Source organism: Apodemus sylvaticus, chromosome 16, assembly GCF_947179515.1.
Source record: "Apodemus sylvaticus chromosome 16, mApoSyl1.1, whole genome shotgun sequence".
NCBI classification, from domain to species: Eukaryota; Metazoa; Chordata; class Mammalia; order Rodentia; family Muridae; genus Apodemus; species Apodemus sylvaticus.
In genome coordinates this window covers 19755903-19774882 of record NC_067487.1, presented here as the reverse complement: position 1 = coordinate 19774882, position 18980 = coordinate 19755903, and the positions used below count along the sequence as shown (strand labels likewise).

Here is an 18980-nt window from a genome sequence, read left to right as displayed (position 1 = left end):
GGACTGAATGTTTCTGTGCATAAAATTATAGCAGAGATTTTTGTCTTGCAAGGTACTCCCCAATTTTCTTTGTCAGAATCTCACAGACTGTATAGTTTGAAGTCATTCAAATATCTGCTTCTAATGGGTAAATTTTAGAGTTTTTCCTTCGCTTTCATCCCAGCATGAGTTTAGAAAATTGGCTTTATGGAATAATTAGTCCTCATCTTTAAGTCAAGAGTACTTGGTTTCCCTCTTAATTTTATTACTTCTCTGTTTCATGTACTTATACTTCACTTATGACACCGAGTCTTTTCACTAAGGGTTCTTATTATCTGACAGTTCAGTCCTGAGATATCACTTATAATATCCTTGCTTGAATTAGCTCTTATAGAATTTGGTTGAAAGATTTACTTGGAAAATATCAACCCTCTTTAAGCAAATCTTAGAACTCAAAGCTGAAAAACTGGACACCCATTGAGGACACTACATAAATGCCTATGTTTAATAAATAAACCATTATGTTGGCATTCGAAAAGGAAAATATGACTGTAAAAATTGAAGCAAGACTTATTAAGAGATTTATTTTCTTAATAATGATGTCTTAATGTGTTGGGAAATAAATGAAGTTATTATTTAGCCTCAGTTTAAAATTGTAGATAAAAATGGCATACATTTTTATAAAATATTTTTGTACACTTATGATAAAAACGTAAATCTAGTAGAAGGAATATTTAGTAGTGAAAAATGTTGCTACATCAACTGAAATCATGCTTTTTCCTCAGAATGATATAGGAATTTAAAAAATATTTAAAAGATGCATTTAGATATGATTGGTATCATAGCTGTCTGTCTATTTATTTATTTCTTTATTTCTTTCTTTATTTATTCATGTTATATCCTATTCACACCCTATCCCTCCTCTCTTCCCAGTCACACCTTTACAAATCCCTACCCTTCTTCCCCTTCTCCTCAGAGAAGACGAGCCTTCCTTAGGTACTACCCCACCCTGGGACATCTAGTCCCATCCAGGAATAGGTACATCCTCTCCACTGAGGCCCAAGCAAGTAGTCCAGGTATGGGAAAGGGTATCCAGTGGAAAGAAACAGAGATCTGAACAGTCCGTGTACCATTTTTTAAAACCCCACATGAAGACCACACTGCACATCTACTATGTATTAGAGGACTTAGGTCCAGTTCCTGTATGCTTCCCCAGTTAGAGGTCCACACATGTGAACTCCCATGGTCCCAGGTCACTTAACTATGCATCTCCTTGTGGTACCCTTGCCTCTGATGCCTTGTTCACTTCTATTCCCCACTCCTCAACAAATTCCCCAAAGTCCACCTGATGTTAGGTTGTGGGTCTCTGAATATGCATCTTCCATGAGGGATGAAGCTTCTCAGGAGAATGGTGTGTTATGTCCCTAATTGAAGCATGGTAGAGTATCATTAATAGCATCAGGGGTTATCTTTCTCTTATGGGAAGGATCTCAAGTTGGGATAGTCACTGTTTGGATATTCCCTGTCTCTGTTCCATCTTTATCCCTGCACATTTGCGGGCCAAACGTTGGACTGAAGGTTTTGTGGGTGGATAGATGACCCCCTCCCTCCTCTGGAAGTCCTACCTGGTTACAGGAGGTGGCCACTTCAGTCTCTGTATCTTCTCCTTGTAGGAATCACAACTAGCGTCATCCTCATTGGCTTGCTACATCCTTCCCTGTCCCAGACGTGTAGCAAGTTACAGGAGATGGCTCCTGAAGATTTTCATTTTTAATCCCAGTCCTCACCTACCCTCCTTCTCACACCTGATCCCCATTCCTGTTACCACCTCTCACTTCCTCTAATAACAAGATTCCCTTTCTCCATCCATGTTTGATGACTATTTAGTTACTCCTTCTGAGTGAGATTCGAGCATCTTGCATTAGGATCTCCTTATTACCCAGTTTCCTTGGATTTGCAAAGTGTAGCATGCTTGTCCTGCACTTGGTTGACATAGTTAATGTCTAGTTTTAATAGAGTCTATACTGTACAAGTCTTTCTGCTCTTGGTTATCTCACTCATGATATTTATTCTCAAGTTCCATCTCTCTAAAAAATTTATGATGTTCTTGTTTTTAAGAGCAGAGTAATATTCCACTGTGTAAATCACCTACATGTCCTTTATCTATTCTTCAATTAATGGACATGTATGTTTTTTCCAGCTTTTGGCTATTATGAATAAAGCCGTTTTAAAATAGTGGCGAAAGTGTCCCTGTGTATAGTGGGGCATCTTTTGGGGGATATGCCCAGGATTGATGTAGCTGGTTCTTGAGGAAGAACTATTCCTAGTTGTCTGAGAAACCACCAGATTGGTATCCAAAGTGATTGTACAAGTGTTAACTCCCATCAGCCATGGGGAGTATTCCCCTACTCTACTTCCTTGCCACCATGTGCTGTCACTTGAGTTTTTGGTCTTAGCAATTTGGACGAATATGTGGTTTTTTTTTAAGTATATAATTCAGTTGTTCTTCCATTATCACAATGAATGCTGAAATATCTTCAATTTCCTGCAAAGTAAGGGAAGTCACAGATATATCCCTGCTGTTCTAGAATGGATTCGTATTAGTAGTTCCTTCAGAAAATTGTAGAAAAACCATGGTTGATTCATCTTGTAGACGAAGCCATCAGGACTCCATAGCTTCTCATGCCCAAATACAGCTTCCCATGTTGTGTGTCTAGCACATTTCCTTGAGCTCTCCTTACTGCTAGGTTTCAGTGTTGCTTAACTTTTAGAATATTAATGATGTTGACATGTCCATTTGCATGAAAATAGTAGGGTGAGCATGTTTTCATTGCATTATTTTCAGTATATTCTTAAGTGTAGAAGTGTTTTACATGGTAACCACATGCTTCACCACTTCACTAGACAACTGTTTTCCTATAAAGCAGAAACATTTTTATATTCCTGCACACAAGATTCCAAATTCTGCATATTGCAATTGGCAGCTTCTTCTCAGGGGTGAAGTGATATCCTTGTGACTTGTCCCATGTTGTTGCTATAATTCCATGCAAATCTATGGCAAACTTTACTTATTCTGTCCTTATTATTTACATTCTTTTTAAAAAAAAACATAATTTTGATCAGTTCTTTGAGAATGTTACACAGGTATACAATTTATTTGGGTTGTACCCTTCCCCAAATTTCTTCCTCTAATTCCTCCCCAATCCACAACCCCTCTCTCTTGTTTCCTTCCATCTCCATGTACTCTTTCTTATAACCTGCAAGGTCTGTTTTGTGTTGCCCACACACTCTCAAATAAGAAGCCATTCACTAGAGCAAGACTAACCTACCTTGAAGGCCATTCACTAGATCATGGCCAACCTACCTTAACTAAGTTATCGACTCTCCTTATTCCTGTACTTGTGGGGCATGGGAGCACCATCAACTCCTGCACATCCATGATGCAATGCTGCATGGCTTGAGCTTGTGCTCACAGTCTCTATTGTGAGCTCATAAATGCTTGGTCCTGTCATTGCCAGGAGATACTATTCCACTGAGTTCTTCACCACCTCTAACTTTTATAATGTTTCTGCCTCCCTATTTATTGAAATTATATTTCATCATAATATTTGAAATCAGATCTTCTCTAGATCCTTTAAATTGAGCTTGTGCTCACAGTCTCTATTGTGAGTTCATAAATGCTTGGTCCTGTCATTTCCAGGAGATACTATTCCACTGAGTTCTTCACCACCTCTAACTTTTATAATGTTTCTGCCTCCCTATTTATTGAAATTATATTTCATCATAATATTTGAAATCAGATGTTCTCTAGATCCTTTAAATTGAGCTTGTGCTCACAGTCTCTATTGTGAGTTCATAAATGCTTGGTCCTGTCATTACCAGGAGACACTATTCCACTGAGTTCTTCACCACCTCTAACTTTTATAATGCTTCTGCCTCCCTATATTGAAATTATATTTCATCATAATATTTGAAATCAGATGTTCTCTAGATCCTTTAAATTGCTATTATAAAGAACAATTCAATCATATCATTCTGGATAATTTTTTGTTAATGTTTAGACTTAATGTATAATTTTGCATCTTTTTGGTAAATTGTTTAAATAAGTAATGAATAATATTTAAAAATCAGGTGATAAGCTGGAATTAATATGTTAAATCTATAGAGGAATGTTGAAAAGATTAAGTAAATCTTTCAGAAGAAAGAACCAATTCATGGGCTTTAGGTAGGAATTGTTATTTACCTCTGCATCATACTAAATTCCAAATAACATTTGCATTAAGGAGAAACTACCTTATAAATGCACAAAGGCATGCATGTAAAAACATGGATAATTTGTAGTCATCTCTCCAGGAAAGTCCTGTTTTTCTAAAGGTGAAAATCTTAATTATTTATTTGATTTCTTGTTATTTGCTATTTCTTCTTGTGGGAAAAGAGTTAATGCATATCTACTAAGTAAAATATTATAGTAAATTGTAATTTTCTGCATTTTATAGTTGGTAATAAAAAAAGCCTTAGAGACCCATTCAATAAGAGTTACTGAAATATAATTTAATCCTAACCATAAACAGGTGTACAGAAAGAATAAGCACTAGTTAAGATTTTATAACCATGTTGGGAGATGGCTTTCAGAGAAGCACATAGGCTGGTGGTACCTACTGCCAAGCCTAACTGTCTTGTAGTACTGGCAGAAAATGTCCCATAATTGTGAGCCTTAACTTCAACATTAGCCACATGGGCAAAACATGTTCTCCGTAGGCATGCAGGTGCTATTTTTTCAGGTTCTTTTAAAGAGTCTTCTTAACATAATCTTTTCTAGGGTAGACTGTCCTGTAGAATTGCTTTTACTGGTTAATATTTAAAGCACGTTATTCATTTATTTATTTTTACTGTGGGGATCATGCAAATAAGAGAAGAGCCCTCTTGGGGCAGAAAAGACAATTTAGGTGATGCAAGGAACTTGGGCATGGGGTACATAGCACACATGTAATCTTATGCAACCCAAATGCGAGAGAGTACTGAAACTGAAGCTGGCTTAGGCTATGTTAGGGAGGGGCTGACAAGGGACTAAGAAAGCTGTGGTTTCTCTCCACTGCACAGACAATGTTATACATACAATGTTATAGTATGACAATGAAGAATTCAACCACGGAACCTGTGTACATTCAGTAAGGGCTGAAGTCAATTATAGGGACATGGACTAAATACAATGTGAATATGAGTTGACTCTTCCATCCTTTCACCCTGTTCAGTATTGTGATGCCTCAGCCACCTAAGTACATAATAAAAGTAACAACAGCGTGCTTGGACCATGATATTATTTTCTTTTGTGACCAAAAGGAAGTTTTGTGTATGGGGTCTCTGTGACTTCCATGGCAGACCAGGCAGTGTAATGATCCACAGAAGCGATGGTAATAGTTCTGGTGACCATAAGTATTCTGTGCTGATTCAAACTTAGAAAGTCTGGCCATGAGTTCTTTATTTTTAGGTATATGTGAGCATAGCACAATTTGGTTAAAAAAAAAAAAAACAAGTTTCTTTCTGGTGTTAACAACTCAATCCTTTTTCAGCAAGACATGATTATATCTACTCTCTAAAGAACACATATTTCATAAAGACATATTTCATAAAGGTAGATTCTGTACAGTGACTGAGAAAAAACAAGCTCATGATAAGGGTCTGGGGTAAGGGTGGGGAATCAGTGTGATTTCAGGCACACAGTACAAAAGTCAGAATGGCATAAACCATGACAACTCCCACCCTTATGGTTAGAAAACAAGTTGTAGAACTCTCTCCATGAAAGGGCAATCTTTGGTTGGTGACTCAATGTCTGAGAGCCACTAAGTGTTCAAGTTAGTTGACTTTTTTGGTCTCCTTGTGGTATTCACTTCCCGTTCAGGGGCTTTAATCTTTACTACAACTCTTTGATGAGGGTTCTGGATGCCAGTCCAAAGTTTGACTCTGGGTATCTTCAGCTGTCTGACGCAGCTGCTGAGTTTAGCTGCTTAGAGGACAATTATGCTAGGCTCCTGTCTGTAAGCAAAACAAAGTATCATTAACAGTGTTGGGGACTGGTGCTTGCACGTGTGATGTGTCCTAAGTTGGACCAGTTATTGACTGGCCATTCGTTCAGTTTCTGTTCCATCTTGGTTGTTGCATTTCTTTTAGACAGGACAAATTTTTGGTTGAAAGGTTTGAGGGTAGGTTGGTGTCTTTATCCCTCCACACAGGGAGTCCTGGTGGCATCTTCAGATTCCATGCCCCACTGTTAGGCTAAGTCAGCTTCAGTGACTCTTGGGAACCTCTGCCATGCCAAGTTTCTGGGATTTCCTTGATATTCCCCAAATTCCCCCATACAGAGCAGCTACAGATTTGCATCTATTCTCTCTGTCTTTCCCCTCACCTGATTCTGCTGCCCATTGCCTTTACCATTCCATCTCTAAAACAGGTTCCTCCCTTCCTCTACCTTGCATGACTATTTTGTTCTCCCTTCTAAGTGAGATTCAAGCACCATTGCTTGGATCTTCCTTCTTATGTAATTTATCCTTCTTGGGGTCTGCTGGGTGTATCATGTGCCAAGGGTGGCATAGGTTGGTGGGGACAGTGAAATGGTTCTTGCCACTTGAACAGGGCTCCAGTGTAAACTCCATAAGTTTCAATGGCTGCTGTGTGTATAAGGCTTTTTTGTTTGTTTGTTTGTAATAATGTACATATTTGCTGGAAACAGTGCTAGCAGTGGAAGACTCGTTCCTTCAGAGGAATGTTTTCCAAGTTAATGTTAATGACTACATGATGGTTAGAAACTGCTTGAGTCCAGGAGTGGAGGGTTTGGCTATGTGTCAGCAAAATGGTAAGTACTGTGACCTTCAGGACAGCCCTTACAGCTATGGGAAAGAGTTCTAAATACAAGGGTTCAAAAATATATAAATTCTCAACTATGCTAAAGTAAGGATATAATATGAATTATGTGAAGGGCTTCACGTAAAAGGGTAAACTCAGAAACTTTGAAAAGGTCATGGAACACTGGCCCCTCTGATAAGGGCCAGTGTTCCCCCTCCCAAAAGGGAGATGGTAAATTACAGTCCTCAGACCACAGTATGGTCACTGTGGCTAGGAAAGGCCCAGAGTCTATTGGCCACCAAGGTAATTCTGTTCTGCCAATCATATTGTGCCTAATGGTGGCATCCTGGAGTATGTGTCTTTCTCCTCTACTCCTTCTCCTTGTGCAGGGCAGCCCCAGCATGCTGGATAATAATAAAAATCCTCTTGCTTTTTGCATTGATTCCAGTCTCCGAGTGGTCCACTCAGGGGGTCTCCCAGGTAAGTTAAGACTCCCTCAAATCTTACACACAAATTTAGAGGAACAAAGTAGAGGTGCTGTGAGCTGACGTGTTAGAAAATTACTAAGGAAGGAGATAAAGAGATTTAAGGAGAAAAGATCTCAGGAGATCCACACAACTAAATTTTTTGTTTATGCATACAAAGACAGATGAATTTACGAGTTCAGGGTCATCCTAGAACAGAGCAAGGTACTAGAAATGGTCATTTCAGGGCAGGGTCTCACCTAATTAGCTTATCATCTGTGCCTTACAAAGGGAGACCAATCTCTGAATTCTTTTGTAATGTTAGGTAAAAACTGTAAGCATGTAGTCTAATAATCAAAGGGCTGGGGAAGAGGGATGCTGATTCGTAGGATAATCACAAAGAAAACCTAGAGTAAAGAACTGGATTGATATGTAAAATAAAAGGCTAGAACTGTGTTCAGCAGGAGAAGAGTTATGCAGGAAATTTTTCAGATAAAACAGAGAGAACTGCTTGGAGAACTGACATAAGCAAACAGGAAGTGGAGTGAAAGAACTCTTAGACACAAGCAAGCAGGACATGGACATGAGTGATTTTAGAAAGATCCAAGATTCACTGAAGAAGGATACCCTAGACTCAAATAGTATGCAAAAGCCGAGTGTTTTTTATTCTGCAGAAATCCAGCATGCTGGAGTATCCCATTTACCAAGATGTGTCCGATTTACCAAGATGTTGAAGCCTGTGGGAACTCACAGGCCCAATTTAAACCACATTAGGTGAATTCTAGGGATGGGTAGGTGAACTTTATCTTAATTGGTTGGCTAGAACCAATGTTGCTGGGGAAGCCAGGAAACTTTTGCTGACTCATGTCCTTGCCTGAGGCTAGGTGGAGGGGCAGTTTCTTACTGGCTGTTCTAAGCCTGGGGGTTTTCCAGTTGCTGAGCTACCTGTATTTACCTAATTCTGATAAACAGAAATTTAGGCCTAGTCTCCTAACCTATCAGTTTGAAGCCTATCATGGAGTCAGCCTGTTTCAGTCCTCTCAAGAATAACAAGCAAGCAGGACATGGATAGAGAGATCTGATTGAATAACGAGCAAGTAGAATATAGATAGAGCTTGATAGAGAGAAAGCAGAGCTTAGAGAAGAAGCAGACTGGAAAAGCTGTATCAATCACAGTTGTCAGGTTGCACCCACGATTTGACTTTGAGTCATTCTTTCCAGACACCCCTTCTCTCAGAACTGCTCTCTAAGCAGAGGCTGGTCCTTGGCAATCATGGGTATTCTGTTTTGCTAATATTCACTTATCAGTGAGTACATACTATGCATACCCTTTTAGGTCTGGGTTACCTCATTCAGGATGCTATTTCTAGTGCCATCTAATTGTCTACAAAAATCATGATGTTCTGTTGTTAATAACTTCTGTATTCATTCTTTGGTTAAGGGAAATCTGGATTGTTTCCAGTTTCTGGGAATTACAAATAAAACTTCTGTGAACTTAGTGGAGCACATGTCCTTATGGTATGGTGAAGCATTTTTTTGGATATATGCCCAGGAGCAGCAGTATCTCTGGGATTTTGAAATACATGCATTATGGGTTTATTCATAGCTTCCAATTATGCCCTGTTTTTATAATTATTACTACTTTGTGTTTTAGTTTTCTGTTGTGCTTTACAGTTACTTATCTTCAGAACTATTCAAATGTAATAATATCTAGAAAATTCTTCTCAACTTATTAGAAAAATGTACAGCTTCTTTCTCTCTAGGATTATTTATAAGCAAATCATAGCACATTACATTTGTCCAAGTGCTTTGGTTTCTACTATATTTCACACATAAGAACCACCTCTAATTTAATTTAGTTGAACACCTTACCTCAAAATACTTATTGAAATTATTGATACAAGTATCTTGATTAGAATAATTTTGTTAAATATAGGAATATTCTTTCTTCCTAATTTTTCCTCTATGAAATGCTGGCCCAAAAGACTATGTAGCCCTCCCCCAATTTCTCCCTCTTTCCTTTATTTTTTCCTTTTCCTTCTTTCTTCTTCTTTCCCTCTGAAAAGCCATTTTTATATGATCTCTATTTTTGGGTTTTTTCATCTCATGTAAATACATTTAAAGACCAAGGCCACAAGTTTTAAATTTAATTCAACTGCTCAACTAGTAACTTCAGTTGGTATAAATTAAATTTAGGAGTTAGGAAGGTAGTCCCAGTTGCCTTTAACTGAAATTATTTTTTAAGCAGGTGCATATAATAATGCAAAAATCTATTAGCAGAGAATGAATGGTTTCAAGTTCCCAGAGCTTCTACATATCATTTTGTTACTGTCACTATGATATTTTGATATATGTCATCTGTCTTCCACAAATGTGTTCATATTATCAATTTTCCTTAGCACACACAGAGATCCTAATTGGCAGTTTCTTCCTTTGGCACACAAAGGGAATATCAGCAATGAAATTGGTATTGCTTTCACCAATAGTCAAGAGAAATAAAACACTTGTCTGGAAATCTGTGCTTGCACATATATACATCAATGTTCATGCTGAGGAATGACAGGCAAAATTTATATTCCAAATAAGAACTTAAAATGCTTGTTAGGAATATTATTCACACATCTTGTTAGATGACTGAAACAAGATCAGTTTTAGTGAGTGGTTCAGATTCAAGGCAGCCTACGAAATTGCTGTACAGATTTGGCTATGACTTTTTATTCAGTTAAGGACTCCAGGCCACAGGACTGTACCATCAGACATTCAGGACTATGTCTTTCTATCTTCCGGCTCAGTTGAATATTTCTAGAAATGGTCTCTTATATACATCCATTAGTGTGTTCTTAGTAATTCGAAATTCAGTGAAGATGATGATAAAGTTTGACTTACACATGGAAGAAAGCATTTTATAATAATATGAGTTTGGAGGTAAAAGAGTTCATAACACCTTGGAGTTATTTAACAAAACTCCTTAGACTATTTTGATATATTAAAATATGAATCAATTTTCTCTAGATTTAGAAGACATCTATTGCTTTATAAAGCAATAAGGAAAATAGGTTTGAAATTTTGTTGGATCTGATCTATTTCCCCATTTTTAATGATTCCTCAGTTTGTATCACTTTTAAGTTGTTTATTGCCTTAAGTTTTGTTGCCTTATAGTCAATAACTTGTAAGTTCTATGTTAAATCTATGCACAGTAACATGAATATCTTTACAGTATCATTACATACTAGGGAACATGCATCATCATTCACATCCCAGAAAGACAAAGCACTTCTTATTTTTGTAGGTAACTGTGCTGCTTTGAGATATTTTCTAGTTTAATTTATATTTTCTGCCTTTAAAATCTTATTTAATATCTAGCATGTGTCTATAATTGTAGGGACGCTTGTAGGGATGCTTGTAGTTATTCATATGGTGCTTAACATACTGACTACTGACTCTCAAGGACCATATTTTCATACTTATTTAACACACTGACTAAACTATAAAGGACCATGTTTTCACCCTTATTTATTGACCAATTATAATGTATATTAAATTTTACTTTTTATAATGAGCTAATATGTTGATATAATTGATGACTTATAGATTGTGATATACTCTAGAAGAAATTAAAACAAATTTTCACATTGGAAAGAAAATCTACATATTTACTCGTTTTTATTTGAAGTGTTAATAATTTTACATTATTACCAACTGCCAAAGGCAAGACTCAGCTTAGAGAGTTTTTCTGTGGAAGTGGTGTCTATGAGTGGTGAAACAACGGACTCAAATTGAAATAAGGGGTCCAAGTTTCTGGCCTGTGTTCTGCTTCAAATGTCTCCCTAGACAGCTCTTTGCAGCTATCGCTTGGGTCACTAGTCTGTTCAAGGTAGCATTCTGCTAGAAACAGTTCTCTGCTTGAAGCAACTCTCTCTTGTAAGAAAAATTCTAAAAGCTGTCTGGATGGCTCATGAGTTCTTCTGAATGAGAAATTCTTAAATTTTTCTAGGAAAAACATACCTAAAAGAGCTGTGTTTGCTCTGCAAGCAGTTCTCTTTGGGTAGCTAGTAGAAAACAATTATAAAAGAGCATCATCAGTCTCCAGGGATATTCTGACCAAAATCAGAAATACTCTTAGAAAAATTTCTCAAAGAGCCATGTTCACTCTGTAGAGTTTGAGATTAGGCATGGTGATTCCCCCAGAAGTTCTCTTGTTGTAGAGAATGGTTTTTGGTATCCTTAGTTTCTTGTTATTCCAGATGAATTGCTTTTTCTATTTCTGTGAAGAATTGAGTTGGAATTTTGTTGGCGAGTGCACTGTAGATTGCTTTTGATAAGACAGCCATTTTTTACTATGTTAATCCTGCCAATTCATGAGCCGGGAGATCTTTCCATCTTTTGAGGTCTTTGTTTTCTTTTATCAGAGACTTGAAATTCTCGTCATACATATCTTTCATGTGCTTGGTTAGAGTCGCACCAAGATATTTTATATTATTTGTGAGTATAGTGAGGAGTGTCGTTTCCGTAATTTTTTCAGTTTCTCAGTCTGTTTGAAGTCTACTAACAGCAAAATTTGGAAGAAGGAAAAGAAGAAGAAAGAAGAAGAAGTAGGAGGAGGAGGAAGAGGAGGAGGAAGAAGAAAGAAGAAGAACAAGAAGAACAAGAAGAAGAAGAAGAAGAAGAAGAAGAAGAAGAAGAAGAAGAAGAAGAAGAAGAAGAACAAGAAGAAGAACAAGAAGAAGAACAAGAAGAAGAACAAGAAGAACAAGAAGAACAAGAGCAAGAAGAACAAGAACAAGAAGAACAAGAAGAACAACAAGAAGAATTTCCTTCTTCACCTCACAAATCAGCATTCCATGACCTTAGCCCCTTAGGAAAAGGACAGCAAGTACATTTTTTTTCTTAACATTACAAAATAAATCCAGATTTACCTGTCTTTGTAAATGTAGCTGTGTAGGATCTTCTCCTGAAATAACCATTCTGGCAATGCCTGACTCTAAAGTCACTCTATCCCAGGCTGACGTTGAACTAAGGATTCTGCCTTTCTTTGTATATTTTGGCTCACAATGTAGTTGCTTCTGTTTTTTCTAAATACAAGAAGCTACTCAAATAATTGGTATTGAATCCTTAATTTTGCATATTTGAAAAATCAAATGTTTTTGAACTCATGTTCTCAGAATTCTTTCCTATAGACTTAAGCCTGTCATGAAGATCACAGAATTCTCCCATTTTGCTGAGACATTAGATACACCTTTGCCTCTTAGACTCATGTTGTCTCTATTACCAGGGCGTCATTAACCTTGGCATAGAGAACATTCCTCAAAAGAAAAACATGAACATATGTACATTAGTACACTAACAAGAGTTATGTCCTTGCAGTCATCAACTCTGGTGGCTCTGTTCCAGGGATGGAACCATTCTGTCCCTTACATGGCCAACCAGGACTCTGCAAACAACAATGGTGTTAGCGTTATTTTAAGCATTTTATGGTTTTAGTATTGGGACATTGCTGATATAATAATCCTTAAATATACTCCATGTATAGGCCTAATATCATGATCATATCATATACACTAATATATTTATCCCCTTGAATATTTATCATGATACTAATTGCTAACTAACAATAACACTAATCATAGTTCCAACCATTGGATTATGCTATAGATTATTTTAATTTCTTGACTGTCAATTCTCCCTTCCATTTTCATTACCCAGACTCAGATAACTAGTACACTATTGTGCTTCTATGATGACAACTCATTTTGACAGTCATTTGGGGTACACATTTCTACAGAGCAGAATTTCCTTTCAATTCTTTCTATGCTATATTTTTCTGTTTCAATTAAAATGATATTTCTATAAATTTGGTTTATTGAAACACCTGTATGAGTAGATATACATGTGAAAAAGTACATATTAGCCAAAATTTACAGTGGTTTAGTTCTCATTTTTTTTTTACTATGATATGATAAACGTCATTTGTTCGCCGGACTTGGTGGCGCACTCCTGTAATCCCGGCATGTGGGAGGCAGAAGCAGGTGGATTTCTGTGCTCGAGGCCAGCCTGGTCTACAGAGTGAGTTCCAGGACAGCCAGGGCTACACAGAGAAACCCTGTCTCAAAACCAAAAAAAAAAAAGTCATATGTTTAGGAGAAAATCTGGTTTGAATTTTGTTCTTGCTGTGGTAGGTCACAATGGACAGCTTGAATACTAAGTTAGCCATAGGAATTGGTCTTTCCTCAAATGTTTTGTGATATGATGTTGTATAGATTAAGTGAGTTAAAAATTTTTCACCACAGGTTATATTCTAGAGAGATGGCTTAGTGGTAGGGAAGACTTTTTGCTATGTCAGAGAATCTTGGTTCAGTTCTGAATACCCAATTTGGATGCAAACAACCACTTTTTAAGGGAACCCTATGAGATCTGACACAAATTCTACCTACTGAAAGACATTCTCACTCATGGCCTATACGTTCACCCAGACACACACAAATACATGCTTACATAAAATAAAAAAAAATTAGATTGTTAAATTTACCATGGGTTCTTTGGAATTAACTCATTTAAGTATTAAACAACCAGCCTCTTTTTGCTGAGTTATCACCCACTATTCAATGTCTTTTTCTCTCAAGAAACAAAGATTTCTTTTCTATCATCAACTCTCTGATATACCAGAGTAGAATCTTCAGCGTTGACTTACTTTCAGGATAACTTATGATACATAGTAAGGCATCATGAGAAATTCACCCTTGTTCTTTTGCCCTGAAACAGAAAGTTGTTTTCCCAAGTTCTACTTCTGAACCAGATAATTTATTGTACTTAGGCAAGTAATTTAAATACTACACAATAGTAAGATGCACATAAAAGTGGACTTAAGGTCTGTAGACTCATGCAGTGTAAGCTCAAAGTTTTCTTAAGATGAATAATGAAATTCAGGTTTTCATTTTAAGTGATACAATTCAAAAGAAGGCAAGGAAATTATAAAATCTCAGAGAATTTCAGACAAAGCAGGAACATTGCTATGTTTAGAAATCTTTAAATGTTTTTCAACGTGTTCTTTCACTTAAGTTGCTTTTAGGCTTCTAAGACAACTCAGTATGTGGCCTTTGTTATTATAAGTCTTCTGGCACAAGCCTAAAGCAATTTAAACGGATTCTAAAATATAAACCTTTGTCAGTTCATGGAGAAGTTGGTTATTGGAAAATGATCATGCTGCCAAATACTAGAAATACTTAATTTGAAAATATTTTAAGCATAGTATCATTGTTTCCTAAAACATTTCTTATGATTTTCCTTTTTTGAAATTAACTGAACAATTTTCCGTTATTCATGATGCTATAAGATAATTTTATTGTATTTACAATGTTTCATCAAAAAGTGAAAATATGGAAAAGATTTTATTCCTCCTGTTATTGATGTATTTGGATTTTTTCTTAGAAATAAATACTTCCATTGTGGGTGAAGTTTTAGGTTTCACTGAAACATAAGTATAAATGCGAATGGAAATGACAGTTTAAGAATTGATCTTGTCATGAATTCATCTATTCTACAAAGATGAAAGCTAAGAAACTCTTCACAGTTATTATGAGTAAGAATACTATTGCATTAACTAAATGGTAGAATTCAGAAATATTAAAAATATCGGGGGAGACATTTCATCTATGTTCTCTTGATCTAACTGGATTGACCTATTGAATCTCTTGCATAGCTAAAGGATAGTTTCTAATTTATTTTATAATCATTGTGAAGAGTTAGTTTCTAATTTCAAATAAGAATGAATTATGTTGATGGTAGACTTAGGATTTTCAGAACAAAGACAGTGTTGATTTCTCTAAGATCAAAGGCTCAGCTTAAATTTGAAGCCTCTGACTGGTGTTACTGTCAAGCAATCATACTGAAGACCTACAGAGTCTTGTTGGATTTGTGTGTAAATTGGACAAATCCAAGTCTTCAAGAAAATGGGTTCCTTTTAAGTAACCCATTTCAGCCAGGAATTTGGAAAATGACTATGAAATAACTAAACAAAAATTATTCTCACACTGAGAAAAAATTGGAAAATTTATGAAGTATATTTTAGATAATTTAATTCTACATCCCCCCTTTTTGCACTTTTAAAAAACATATATTTTGTGAAATATTATCTTTCCTTTTTTAATTGCAATATTTTATACAGGTAAAGTTAGTTTACTTTTCAGTCACTTAATGTTGCTTCAATAATTTATTATAAACCATTTTATTTGTCTATTATAAAACAAAGCTTGAGGAATTTTCAAATATAGGAAAATCATATTAATTATCTGTAGTAATATATTATTTAAAATAATTTTTATTTCTTGATATAAATACAACAAATAAGATGAATGTGAGCAAAAAATATTAGGAGGGAATATACATAAAATAGCTTCTCCTAAATACAAAGATAATTTCATTAATCAAACAGGTCTAATATAAATACAGGACTGGTTCAGCAGGTGAAATGCTTGCCCAAAGGCCTGAGAACTGAGTAAATTCCAGAATACAAGACAGGAGGAGAGAACTGACTCACAAAAATTGTCCTTTGACTTTCAGGAGTACAAATGGCATGCGTGTGCACACGCACACACACACACACACACAGACAGACACACACACACACACAGAGAGAGAGAGAGAGAGAGAGAGGGAAATAAAGTACTATAGAAATAAAGTACAATAGATCATTTGAATCATATTACAAATCATCACATCACAATTTTTGCTGTGATATTATGTGACTTCCATAATAATAATTATAAAGTTTACAATTAAAAGCATTCAAACTATCTTCATTTCCAAACCAGCAAATATGGTGACAGAGAAAATGAAGCTTGAGTATTCTGCCTGCCTAATGACTTTTTTATGATGCTTTAAAAGGAACATGTGGAAAATACTTTTAATAAATAAAAAATATTTACCATAGTTCCTCTTATCAGCTAGAATTACAGGATCATCCAAAGAAGCAAAAAGTGTGCCTGCTCTGTCTGAATCCTGTAAGAAAATTGAATGAATTTTACAGAATTGAAGGTAAAACACTTGAAACAGTTTGCATAAATAGATTTCTAAATGCAAAGTGAAAACTCATGAAAAGCTAAACAGTATCACAGGGAAAAACTGATATTCAAATGTTGGAAAGGAAAGAAAATCTGCAAATTTCTGTGGTCCTGGAGTAATCAAATTGGCATTTTTCATCAGAATCCAAGGTAACATTGGTTTAAGCCCAAGGACCTGCAAAGCACTGACTTTTCTGTCTATCCCAACAATACAGTGGAATCTTCTAGCATCAACCTACACAGATTATAGTATCCACAATGGAACCTTTTGGGCCAGATATGCTGGCTAATGCCAATTATTATTATTGCAACACTTAGGAGAGTAAAAAAGGACTGCTACCAAAAGCGCAAGGCCTGCCAGACCAGCGTGACTTCACCTTGAGCTCCAGACTACCTCTCCCACAAGAAAATTAAACAATCTGCAGCTAGAGGCTGGGAAATTAGATGAAGGAGGACCTTCCCATCATATTCAGATTCCTGAGTTTGATTTGTTTCATTCTCCAGGACAGGAAAACATGATGTGTTCCCATTGGTCCATAATGTCAACAAACAGCAGGTAGTAGGAAGGCTATCAGAAATTCACATCTCCTCTGCTCCATGCCAGAGGCCAGCCTGAAGTACTTGAGAATTTGTCTCAAAAACAAACAATAAATCAAAAAAAAAAAAAACCTGTTAACCTTAAACTGCTTTGTATAAGCCCATCTTTCTGCTCACTATTTGTGGAAGTTAGCCAAGTATGACTGTGGTTTTTAAAGTATTTATTTATTGAATTTGTTTTTGCACAACAGGTAATGCTATCTTTTTTTTTTTTTTACTAAAAATGTAAACATTTTACTAAACTATCGAAGTTTATACTATAAGCCAGCAAAGGAAGCATAGACCTTTAATCCGAGCACTTTGGAAGCAGAGACAGTTATGTCAGTGAACTCAAGGCTCTCTTGTTCACAGAGTGCATTCTCAACCACCTATGTAGGGTGATCCTAGGACAATGGTATGTGAGTAATGTTGACGCTTATAGCCTAAATCATTTCCATATAACGAGTGAATATTATAAGATAAACCACAGAATTGGCAGCATTATATACTTTTCTAATTTCTGCATTGACACCAATAACCTGTCCATTTTCCTTTGTCCTATGGTCATAGCCATAATATTTAAATGATGCCCCAAATGCATCTTATAAGAAATTCATTTTGAGCCTAAAAATAGCAAATTTCCAAGCATTGTAGAACGCCAGAATTAGTATTTAAATATCTCCGATGACAATGTACTTTATTTAAAATATAAAAGAATTAAAATACTAATTTTAAAGTATGAATAAAATAATAAAGCATAGAGAAACATTTCAAATCTGCTTCAAACAAAGACTGTGACCTCATTTTACTTTGGCTGTCAGAATTTAGTATATGCAACACGCACGACACAAGTCTGGAGTGTTCTTGGCAGGCAAAGGGAGAAGTATTGACTACAAAGCCAAACTAGCGTCCATGGCAAGTTTCAAGGTAGCCTGGCAAGAGCCAACAGCTTGACTCTACCCCACCTTGACACACATGCAAACACACATACAGTCACACACAGAAAAACAGTAAATACATACAAAATTAAGCCAGCCTTAAAGAACATAATCTAATATGTATTTATTTTATCTCTAGTTATATGTAATATAACTTAGAATACTATACCCATAAAAGCTTATCTTTTACTATATAGTGAGGATAAAATAATAGTTCTTGGTAATGAATAAATTGTAGGAAACTATTAGCTCTATTGCACTTAATATGTTTTATATTGTTCTAATATACTTAGTGTGATCTCAAAATCTTCAAAAGAGACAGTGCATAGAATGATGATGAATACAGTTTAAATAAATAGCTTCATTTAAGAATTAATTTAGACAGGACCAGCCTGAAGGCTTAACCAGTAACAGTGCCTGCTGTCAAATCTGATGGCTTGAACTTCATCCATAGTCCTACATGGAGGAAGGAGAGAACCAACCCTCTAAGCGTTCTCTGACCTTCTCACATACCCTGTGCACATGAGAAACACATGTGTGTGAGCATGAACACACCCACACACATCCACAGAAATATAAATTCTCTCACATGATGTCACTTTAATTTTTTTAAGTGAACAGTAGTGTTACTACTAAGAGCATTGTCCTAATATAAACATTCACATACATACACACAGATATATACACATATATAGAAATATAGATATATATAAAATATCTATATATAGATATTTTAGGTTTTCACCTATTACTTAACTTTGCATTATTTGAGCTTTCCAGTATTATGCAATTTTATTGTATGCAGATATACTCTTCTGACATTCTTGAAAAATGATTCCGTCTGTGATTTACCTCTACATTAGTTTGTACAGAAGTATAAGTTGCTATTCCTTTGTATTTCCTATGATATGAACACACATCGTAATTACTGCCATCCTTCATCTGTTGTTTGAATCCTATTGTTTTCTTTTGAGATTGTCATTAGTTGTCCGAGTGGTGTACATAGAAAAGAAACGTACTCTGCATAGATCCAGAAAAACCACTAGATGTTTGTTACAAAAATACATAAGTGAGCCAATATTATTCTTTCATAAATTTTAGCAGCAGTAGAATGATATGTCAAGACG

The 18980-nt window shown here is 35.9% G+C and overlaps 1 protein-coding gene across 5 annotated transcripts in view; it reads left to right on the top strand.

The window, feature by feature from the left end:
* Cdh18 (cadherin 18) overlaps positions 1–18980 on the top strand; it is a 283071-nt gene that overhangs the window by 229118 nt on the left and 34973 nt on the right. The window lies entirely within an intron of this gene.